This window comes from Bidens hawaiensis, unplaced genomic scaffold (assembly GCF_021521415.1).
Source record: "Bidens hawaiensis isolate Kalapana, Puna unplaced genomic scaffold, B.hawaiensis_p1.1 tig00010102_1, whole genome shotgun sequence".
NCBI lineage: Eukaryota > Viridiplantae > Streptophyta > Magnoliopsida > Asterales > Asteraceae > Bidens > Bidens hawaiensis.
The window spans coordinates 30703-38836 of NW_027491762.1; positions in this window are offsets into that span (position 1 = coordinate 30703).

Consider the following 8134-nt stretch of genomic DNA (forward strand, 5'->3'; position numbering starts at 1 on the left):
TAATCCTTGGTGTTCAAGAGAACATTTGCATCCAAATGGCTTTAGAAACTTGATGTCGGGCTTTCTTTTAAACAAAATCTCATAAGGAGTCTTGTCTTGATTGTTGTTGAGAAGTACTCTGTTCTGAACATAGCAGGCTGTATTAATTGCCTCTACCCAAAAAGTGACACGTAGAAAAGCATCTGCTAGCATGGTTCTTGCAGCTTCTATGAGTGTTCTATTTCTTCTTTCTGCAACACCATTTTGTTCAGGAGTTCTAGGAGCAGAGAATTGTTGAAGTATTCCCTTCTCATTGCAGAATTCTTCCATGACTGCATTTTTGAACTCAGTTTCATTATCACTTCTCATTACCTTCACCCTTGCATCCAACTTGTTCTCAATCCTAGTCACACAACTTTTAATCAACTCAGCACCTTCATCTTTTGTACATAGGAAATAAACCCAAGTATATCTAGAGAAATCATCAATAATCACAAGACAGTATCTCTTTTTGCCTATACTTGGAACACTCACAGGACTAAAAAGTTCCATGTGAAGCATCTCAAGCACTTGATCAATTGTGTTAATGAGTTTTGCCTTGTGTGAAGAGTTGTGTTGCTTGCCCTTTTGAAATGAGATACAACTGTCATCCAACTTGAACTCCTTAGAAGGTAAGCCAATAACATGCTCACCTTTGACTAGCTTGTTAATGTTCTTTAAGTTGACATGACATATCTTCCTATTCCACAATTTAGTTTCATTCTCAGTGGCTTTGGACACGAAACATGTACCACCCCTTGAAACAACATTTTTCATATTCAGTTCATACAAATTTCCATTTATTGGAGCCATCATCATAATCATATCTGGAGGGATTACAAAATCAGGTTTGACAATAAAACAGTGAGAGTCATCAAACCCAACCATATAACCTTTATCACACATTTATGAGACGCTCAAAAGGTTATACTGTAATCCTTCCACATAAAAGGCATTGTCAAAAGTAACTTTTCCATTTGTCAATATTCCCTTTCCAACTATCTTTCCACCATTCTCATCACTTTCAAAAGCTACTGGTCCTTCAAACTTCTTTCATAATTAACAAGTGACCTTTTGTCACAAGTCATGTAAGGCCCCGAACCCGGTAGCCCTACTTTAGCGTCGGATTTACTCATAAACACAGTTCTTACAAATCAGAGTTCATTAAAACTTTCGCTGAATATAAAAACTTTCATAAAACATTTCGTAACAAAACACGTCTTGTCTTAAAAAATCATTTTGTCTTTCAAAATAATCGAAACATTTAACTTAAACGTCTTGAGTCTTCTGATGCCAGCCTCTTATTCAGTGCCACGTGTCTCCTCAAGCGAGCTGCCTCATCCTACTCACCTGCGTGCATACTAAAAGTCAGCTACGCTGAGTGAGTTCTAGTTAATCGGACGCCATACAATACATACACATACATACATATCCAAAGATACATATCCATACTTAAATAGTTACCCTTCTGTTCTACATACATACTTGCTACCATACATACATACATATCTACAATCACTAACCTCAGTCTACCGAGAGTACGTTCATAGTCCGCCGTCTATACCTGTACTCACGATCGTGAACACGTAAAAGGTCCACAGTCCTTACCTATGGTCACCAGTCATGGTACGTACAAGGTCCGCGATCCTTCCCTATACCATCATACATCCACAACACGTACAAGGTCCACGATCCTTCCCTATGTTGCAACCTAATTCATTGCACGTACGAGGTCCGCAGTCCTCCCCCATGCTAAAGCACGTATAAGGTCCACAGTCCTTTCCTGTGCTGACGCCTACCTATATTACGTATAAGGTCCGCAGTCCTTATCTACGTTACGTATAAGGTCCGCCGTCCTTATCTACGTTGGCGTCTATCTCCTATAACACGTATAAGGCCCACCGTCCCTATCTACGTTGACATCTATCATCTACATCACGTAAGGCACGCGGTCCTTAACTACGCCATCACCTGCCAAGTCTATGTCCAACAGAAGTTAGAGGGATTTGCCATCCTAACTTACTATGTCGAACGTAGAACTCACATACCATTCGTGTACCTGTATACACATACTTCACATATACAATAATTACATTATTGCATAAAAACATTCTAGGCGTTCTTTACATCCTTCATTTAACAACCATACCCCTTGTCGTTACGTGCAATATCCGAAGATCGTTCACGCCCCGACAAGTGTTCATTTGTAATATTCATACATCTTCTATATATAATATTCGTACCTTTATTTTTAACCTGACAGTACGCGCAATATCCGAAGATCGTTCGCGTACCGACAAGCAATCATTCATATCCATCACATATATCACATATGGCATACACTTATCACTTAGGATAAATGTATTAACAAAACGTCGAGTATGCACACAGCCCCGAAAACATAACATGGAATGGGGCTAGAAACTCACCTGAACTCTGCTTCTTCCTCTGATAGTTGTAAATCCCTTCTTTAACTGAGCTCGGCTGACTGTATAAGTCACACGTATCAATACTCGCCTGATCTAATCTGGTGGCCTAGTATTAGCTTACTTTTACTTATCGTTTTAATCTATTCTCTAATCGAACTTGACTTTAGGCGAAGTTAAACCTTAGGCGAACTTAGCTTTAGGCGAAGTTAAACCTTAGGCGAACTTAGCTTTAGGCGAAGTTGTCATCAGGCGAACTTGGCTTTAGGCGAAGTTATCATCAGGCGAACTTCGCTTTAGGCGAAGTTGTCATCAGGCGAACTTGGCTTTAGGCGAAGTTGTCATCAGGCGAACTTGGCTTTAGGCGAAGTTGTCATCAGGCGAACTTGGCTTTAGGCGAAGTTGTCATCAGGCGAACTTCGCTTGCAGGCGAAGTTCATCAGGCGAACTTAGCTTGCAGGCGAAGTTGTCGTCTGCAGCTACTGTTCGTTCTTAAATCCCTTAATCACCTTCGTTTCTTAACCAAATATCTCGATTTAGGTACCCACGGGATCGTCTGACCAGCGCCTACAAACCCCAACCATCAAATCGACCTAACATCGATGATTAAAGGGTGAGATTTAGGCATATAGGTTACGGGTTTTTTTTATCAATCGATTAACCCATCATATCATAACCATTTTCAGTAAGATTAGCTTTGTTGGATTCGTTTTTACCATACAAACTCAGATCTATCATTTCTCAAATCAAACCGAACCTATACGAACGATTTCTAACTATAAACGTACCTTGAACGAGTCGAACTACGAACCCAGTTAAGCCTTGATGTTGTTTTGGTCCGTCACGACGTTCCAGCACCAACAAGCTCGGGTTTTCGGCTTCGGATCTTGGTTCGGGTTGTGTGTGTTTTGTGTGTGTGTGTATTGAAATGAGGATTAAATTGTGGTTAATGGTATTTATATTTAGGGATCATGGGCTTAAGCCCATGGACTCTCCTTCCTTCTTTCATAACCCAAGTCCATAACCCATATCCATTACCCAACACTAGCCCGACCCATACCAACTCCTACTCTATTTATTTATTTCCCGATAACCCGAGTAACTTTCCCTCTATTATTAAGTAATATAATTAATATCATGTTGGAAATTTCGGGATGTTACAAGTCTCCCCTCCTTAAAGAGGTTTCGTCCCCGAAACCTAACTTATTCCCTATAAAAGGAAAACTTCTTATATTTACACACTTTATTGAATCGTCTTTGCTTTCTGAGTTATCTTTCTTACTCCTAACTTGTAGTCATCGAATGGTGGTCATGTGTTTTAGCTATTTAAGGTAGCTCGTCCATGAGACCCTCGATGTACCAAGACTCATCTCATCCTTCCAAGGCTTCGATTAGTACTTTTAACACTATTGTCTAAAACAACCTTTCATCATAGCATAATAATCATTCATAACCAAACTCAATATATTACACGTCACTGATAAACATAAGTTTTAAACCTTAACACAAAACAAGTCCTTAAGCAAAAGTAACTTAATAAAACCATTGCATGAGCAATTATTCCTTCATCAAGTGTTCCTCTCTGCAGTTTCCCCAAGTCTTTACCCTTTCACACCTCCCGCCCCTGATTCCTTGCAATCCTTAGCCATGTGGTCAGCTTTTCCGCATTTGAAGCACTTTGGACGATCAGGGCATTCTCGAGAATAATGCCCACTCTTTCCACACCGATAGCACCTGTCTGTCCCAGTCTTGCATTCTCCCCGGTGCACTCGCCCACACATCTTACATGCATCCTTGTTCCCAACCTTGGCCTTCCTCTCATCAGTTGTTGTCACCATCTCGCCAGACCGCTTAGCAGAGGTAGCCCATTTCTTCTCCTTCTTTTCCTCCACCACAACATCGTCCTCAGCCAGGTCAGCGTAAACCACTTCTGCAAGTTCAACAGCAGAGTCAAAAGTAGCAGGTTTATTTGCCCTGACAAACATGCGGACTTTTTGTGGCAATCCCCTCACATAACATTTGATTCTCTGGACCTCAGTGTCAACCATATCAGGCACCAACCTAGATAGTCGGTTGAATTCAGTAGTATACTCACGATGCGTCATCGTACCGGCCTTTAAATTCAGGAACTTCATCTCCGTCCTTTCAACCTCGGCATCTGCACAAAACTTCTTCATCACCAACTCTTTCAGATCGTCCCATATCAACGCCTTGATCTCATCCCTAGTCTTTCTCTGCTCCACACTTTCCCACCAATACATAGCTTCTTCCTCAAATGACTGAGTAGCATAACCCACAGCTTGGTCGGGACGGCATTCGCTAATGCGGATAATCTTGTCCATAGTGGTTATCCATTGGAGAGTAGCGATTGCGTCTCCCAACTCAGTCAGCTTTGGCGGGTCGCATCCTTTGAAGGACTTATAGTTGCACCCATCTTGACCTATTTTCCTGTCATCGACCTTCACAGATTTATCCTCACTCGAGGCCTCTCTTTCTCCTTCCCCATCCTTCCTACCATCACCACCTGCCCCTTCAGCAGTTCGTTCACGGCTTCCAGCAGATCTTTCGGGATTCAGGTTCTTCACAGCAGCAACTACAGCTTGAACAATGGCTGCTTGAACTGCAGGGCTAAGTTGAACCTCTTCGTTGTTGTTCTGGTCTCCTCCAGCTGCGCTTCCTTCATCTTCGGTGCGGGGAGCTTCTTCTACCGAGGGTTGCCGGACAAGACGAGGCCTGCCACGACGTCCAGTGCGACCCCCAGTTCCAACAAATTCTCCAGCTCCAGCCATTAGTATTCTAAAAGGGAAAACACAAACATCATCACTCAAGGAACTATTTAGTACAAGGATAGCAAGGCTAACAGGTAATAACAGTGGCCAGCTGTGACTAGCTGATCACATTGCTTTCCGTGTCCTATACACTTCCCTTTATGAGTCTATTTGTGCTGGTTCTACTTAAGCAGTTAGTCAAATCAAACAATCAATTATTCCTATCCCTATCGTTCACGTATCTTTTCTTTCTCATTAACATATATCATTTAATCATACACTTTACCTTTACTGATCTTGCTTGAGCGACACATGGCATTCTTAAACTGGCATCTTCTTTCTTTTCTTACTTAAACCCCATTCTCTGTTCGAGTCCAAGCATGTAGGATGCTTAAATCTCTCGAACTCATGCTCTGATACCAACTTGTAAGGCCCCAAACCCGTAGCCCTATTTAGCGTCGGATTTACTCATAAACACAGTTCTTACAAATCAGAGTTCATTAAAACTTTCGCGGAATATAAAAACTTTCATAAAACATTTCGTAACAAAACACGTCTTGTCTTAAAACATCATTTTGTCTTTCAAAATAATCAAAACATTTAACTTAAACGTCTTGAGTCTTCCGATGCCAGCCTCTTATTCAGTGCCACGTGTCTCCTCAAGCGAGCTGCCTCATCCTACTCACCTGTGTGCATACTAAAAGTCAGCTACGCTGAGTGAGTTCTAGTTAATCGGATGCCATACAATACATACACATACATACATATCCAAAGATACATATCCATACTTAACTAGTTACCCTTCTGTTCTACATACATACTTGCTACCATACATACATACATATCAACAATCACTAACCTCAGTCTACCGAGAGTACGTTCATAGTCCGCCGTCTATACCTGTACCCACGATCGTGAACACGTAAAAGGTCCGCAGTCCTTACCTATGTTCACCAGTCATGGTACGTACAAGGTCCGCGATCCTTCTCTATACCATCATACATCCACAACACGTACAAGGTCCACGATCCTTCCCTATGTTGCAACCTAATTCATAGCACGTACGAGGTCCGCAGTCCTCCCCCATGCTAAAGCACGTATAAGGTCCACAGTCCTTTCCTGTGCTGACGCCTACCTATATTACGTATAAGGTCCGCAGTCCTTATCTACGTTACGTATAAGGTCCGCCGTCCTTATCTACGTTGGCGTCTATCTCCTATAACACGTATAAGGCCCACCGTTCCTATCTACGTTTACATCTATCATCTACATCACGTAAGGCACGCGGTCCTTAACTACGCCATCAACTGCCAAGTCTATGTCCAACAGAAGTTAGAGGGATTTGCCATCCTAACTTACTATGTCGAATGTAGAACTCACATACCATTCGTGTACCTGTATACACATACTTCACATATACAATAATTACATTATAGCATAAAAACATTCTAGGCGTTCTTTACATCCTTCATTTAACAACCATACCCCTTGTCGTTACGTGCAATATCCGAAGATCGTTCACGCCCCGACAAGTATTCATTTGTAATATTCATACATCTTCTATATATAATATTCGTACCTTTATTTTTAACCTGACAGTACGCGCAATATCCGAAGATCGTTCGCGTACCGACAAGCAATCATTCATATCCATCACATATATCACATATGGCATACACTTATCACTTAGGATAAATGTATTAACAACACGTCGAGTATGCACACAGCCCCGAAAACATAACAAGGAATGGGTCAAGAAACTCACCTGAACTCTGCTTCTTCCTCTGATAGTTGTAAATCCCTTCTTTAACTGAGCTCGGCTGACTGTATAAGTCACACGTATCAATACTCGCCTGATCTAATCTGGTGGCCTAGTATTAGCTTACTTTTACTTATCGTTTTAATCTATTCTCTAATCGAACTTGACTTTAGGCGAAGTTAAACCTTAGGCGAACTTAGCTTTAGGCGAAGTTAAACCTTAGGCGAACTTAGCTTTAGGCGAAGTTGTCATCAGGCGAACTTGGCTTTAGGCGAAGTTGTCATCAGGCGAACTTCGCTTTAGGCGAAGTTGTCTTCAGGCGAACTTGGCTTTAGGCGAAGTTGTCATCAGGCGAACTTGGCTTTAGGCGAAGTTGTCATCAGGCGAACTTGGCTTTAGGCGAAGTTGTCATCAGGCGAACTTAGCTTGCAGGCGAAGTTCATCAGGCGAACTTAGCTTGCAGGCGAAGTTGTCGTCTGCAGCTACTGTTCGTTCTTAAATCCCTTAATCACCTTCGTTTCTTAACCAAATATCTCGATTTAGGTACCCACGGGATCGTCTGACCAGCGCCTACAAACACCAACCATCAAATCGACCTAACATCGATGATTAAAGGGTGCGATTTAGGCATATAGGTTACGGGTTCTTTTTATCAATCGATTAACCCATCAAATCATAACCATTTTCAGTAAGATTAGCTTTGTTGGATTCGTTTTTACCATACAAACTCAGATCTATCATTTCTCAAATCAAACCAAACCTATACGAACGATTTCTAACTATAAACGTACCTTGAACGAGTCGAACTACGAACCCGGTTAAGCCTTGATGTTGTTTTGGTCCGTCACGACGTTCCAGCACCAACAAGCTCGGGTTTTCGCCTTTGGATCTTGGTTCGGGTTGTGTGTGTTTTGGGTGTGTGTGTATGGAAATGAGGATTAAATGGTGGTTAATGGTATTTATATTTAGGGATCATGGGCTTAAGCCCATGGACTCTCCTTCCTTCTTTCATAACCCAAGTCCATAACCCATATCCATTACCCAGCACTAGCCCGACCCATACCAACTCCTACTCTATTTATTTATTTCCTGATAACCCGAGTAAACTTTCCCTCTATTATTAAGTAATATAATTAATATCATTTTGGAAATTTTGGGATGTT